This window comes from Triticum urartu, chromosome 6 (genome assembly GCF_003073215.2).
Source record: "Triticum urartu cultivar G1812 chromosome 6, Tu2.1, whole genome shotgun sequence".
Taxonomy (NCBI): domain Eukaryota; kingdom Viridiplantae; phylum Streptophyta; class Magnoliopsida; order Poales; family Poaceae; genus Triticum; species Triticum urartu.
In genome coordinates, this window is record NC_053027.1 from 41,886,197 (window position 1) to 41,890,113 (window position 3,917).

Below are 3,917 nucleotides of genomic sequence, written 5' to 3' on the forward strand. Positions count from 1 at the left end.
CCGCCTTGGTCCTTAGTCCAATTGTGGACGACTTTCGGCTTACCAAGGTCCTTATGGACGGCGGCAACAGACTAAATCTCATCTACGAAGATACACTCCACAAAATGGAAATAGACAGGAGCCGCATTGAGCAAAGCAGCACGACCTCCGAGGAATTATCCCCGGTTGGGAGGCGCGGTCTGCGGGGAAAATAACACTCGACGTGGTATTCGGCACGCCGGAGAATTATTTGTCCGAAGAAATAACCTTCCAAGTGGCCCCTTTCAACAACGGGTATCACGCCCTCTTAGGGCCAGATGCATTTACGTGCTTCCAAGCGGTACCCCATTACGGATACATGAAGCTTAAGATGCCTGGGCCCAACGGTGTAATCACTCTAGCTAGTGATCCGGACATAGCACTCCGCGCCGAGAATAAAACCGCATCTTTGGCCCTCGAGGCATTATCTGAAGCCCTCGCGGCCGAAGAAGCGATGTGCTCTACGGTGGATAGGGATGATGTCGTCCTAGACAAACGACCCAAATCCACCTCCTTTAAACCAGCAGAAGAAATAGTCAAATTCCAAGTCCATCCAACGGACCCCAAGAAGACAGCATCCATCGGAGCACAATTAGACCCAACGGTTGACGCCGCGCTATGAGAGTTCCTGCGCGAGAATTGGGATATATTCGCCTGGCACCCTTCTCATATGCCAGGAATCCCATGCGAGTTGGTCGAACATAGCCTCAATATATTAAAGGGATATAAACCGGTCAAGCAATCACTGCGGCGCTTTTCTGAACCCAAACGTCAAGCTATGGGGGAGGAGCTAGCCAAGTTAATTGAGGCCGGATTCATCAGAGAAATAAAACATCCGGACTGACTGGCAAACTTGGTGATGGTACCAAAGAAGGACAAATCCTGGCGGTTGTGCGTCGATTTTAAAGTCCTCAACAAGGCTTGCCCTAAGGATCCCTTCCCCCTCCCCCGCATCGATCAAATCATTGATGCTACCGTAGGACATGACTCACTGTGTTTCCGGGATGCATATTCCGGATACCATCAAATCAAAATGAAGGAGTCCCATCAAGATGCAACAGCATTCATTACCCCATATGGGCCATTCTACTTCAACACCATGCCCTTCGGGCTCAAGAACGCCGGCGCCACATACCAACGCATGATTCAAACATGCCTGGAGAAGAAGATCGGCAATACAGTTGAAGCTTACGTAGACGATGTCGTCATCAAAACCAGGCGCGTCGAAACATTAATAGACGATTTATGTCTCACATTCGATAACCTCCATGCATATGACATTAAGCTCAATCCTGAAAAGTGTGTTTTCGTCGTCCCCGACAGAAAACTGTTGGGCTTCATTATCTTCAACAGAGGAATTGAAGCAAATCCAGCCAAAATCCGAGCTCTATCACAATTGGCTACGCCAACAGACCTGAAACAAGTCCAAAACCTCACGGGTTGTGTGGCAACTCTAAGCCGCTTTATCTCCAGATTGGGAGAAAAGGCACTACCACTCTATCGCCTTGTACGGCGAACCGATCACTTCGAGTGGACGGACGCGGCAATAGCCGGACTGGAGGAAATAAAAGCCCTTCTTGCGAGCAACCCAATCCTGGCCGTGCCAAACGTCAGTGAACCAATGTTATTATACATATCGGCAACACATCAGGTGGTGAGCGCAATGCTCGTCATCGAACGAGAACAGGACGAACACAAATTCCCACTTCAGAAGCCAGTATACTACGTATCCACTGTCCTTACACCATGAAAATTCCGGTACCCCCATTATCAAAAGATAGCATATGTGGTCTTCATGGCCTCCCGAAAGCTCCGTCGCTACTTCCAAGAGTGTTCGATCACGGTGGCTTCTGAAGTACCACTCAATGACATTATAAACAACCGCGATGCCACGGGCCGGATTTCCAAATGGTCCATTGAGCTCCTTCCATTTGATATTACATACAAACCATGTTGAGCTACTAAATCCCAAGTACTGGCTGACTTCATTGCCGAATGGACAGAGGCCGAACTCCCTAAAGACTACGTCACATATTCCAATTGGGTTATCTATTTCGATGGCTCCAAAATGCTAGCAGGGCTAGGAGCAGACGTCGTTTTAACGTCCCCTACTTTAGACGTCGTTCAGCACATAATCCAAATACTATATACAGACTCCAATAATGCAGCCGAATACAAGGCCTTATTGCATGGTCTCTGGATGGCTGTCTCCATGGGCATACAACGCCTAGAAGTGCGCGGGGACTCAAACCTCGCAATATCTCAAATAAATGGAGACTTCATCGCCAAAGATCCGAAATGGCAGCTTATCGTAACGCAGTCATAAAAATGTCGACCCGGTTCGAGGGGCTCGAGTTCCATCATGTGGCTCGAGAGAGTAATCAAGCGGCGGACGTTCTTGCTCGTATCGGCGCTAAACGCGACCCCGTCCCACCTAATATCTTTCTGGAAAGGCTTTTTAAGCCATCCATGGTGTGGCAGGGGGAAAACGGCAACACTAGTCCAGATCCGAAGATAACCCCGGATTCCGAAAACACCAACATCATCAGAGGCTCAGCCACCGAAATAACACCGTCGGCGCATCTCATCATGGCAGTCATTGCCCCATGGACCGAACCCTTCCTGGCCTACCTTAACAGGAAGGAGCTTCCTGAGGACCAGAATGAGGCCCGCTGCATTGTCCGGCGTTTGAAGGCCTACAAGGTTCATGACGGGGAGCTCTATAAGAAAAGCGCTACCGGAGTTCTTCAAAGATGTATCTCTGAGGAAGAGGGGCGGAAGCTCTTGGCCGAGATTAACGCCATGCTCGGTGGTCACCACGCCGCAGCTCGGGCCCTTGTCAGCAACGCCTTCCGTACAGGGTTTTATTGGCCGACAGCCCGAGCAGATGCACAAGGCCTTGTCCAACATTGCGTCGGATGCCAACTGTTTGCCAACCAAGGCCATATGCCCCCATTGCCTTACAAACAATCCCCATCACTTAGCCTTTTGCGGTCTGGGGACTCGATATGGTCGGACCCCTTAAAGCAGCAAGCCATAAGAGAAAGTATCTTCTCGTCATGGTGGATAAATTCACTAAGTGGATAGAGGCCAAACCAGTCAAAACGGCCGAAGCGGGGCCAGTAATAGATTTCATATCTGGCGTGGTACACCGTTATGGTGTCCCACACAGCATAATAACCAATAATGGCTCTTGTCGGTGTCAAAACCGGCGGATCTCGGGTAGGGGGTCCCGAACTGTGCGTCTAGGCCAGATGGTAACAGGAGGCAGGGGACACGAAGTTTTACCCAGGTTCGGGCCCTCTTGATGGAGGTAAAACCCTATGTCCTGCTTGATTAATATTGATGATATAGGTAGTACAAGAGTAGATCTACCACGAGATCAGAGAGGCTAAACCCTAGAAGCTAGCCTATGGTATGATTGTATGTTGTGATTGTTGTCCTACGGACTAAAACCCTTTGGTTTATATAGACACCAGAGAGGGTTAGGGTTACACAAGGTCGGTTACAAAGGAGGAGATATCCATATACGTATCGCCTAGCTTGCCTTCCACGCCAAGTAGAGTCCCATCCGGACACGAGACGAATTCTTCAATCTTGTATCTTCATAGTCTAATAGTCCGGCCAAAGGAGTAGTCCGGCTACCCGAACACCCCCTAATCCAGGACTCCCTCAGTAGCCCCTGAACCAGGCTTCAATGACGACGAGTCCGGCGTGCAGTATTGTTTTCGGCATTGCAAGGTGGGTTCCTTCTCTGAATACATCACGGAAGAATTTGAATACGAGGATAGTGTCCGACCCTGCAAAATAAGTTCCACATTCCACCGCAGAGAGGATAATTTTTCCGTAGATCTAATTTGCTGGCTTTTTTTGGCAGCATGATGTTATGTCATGGCCCG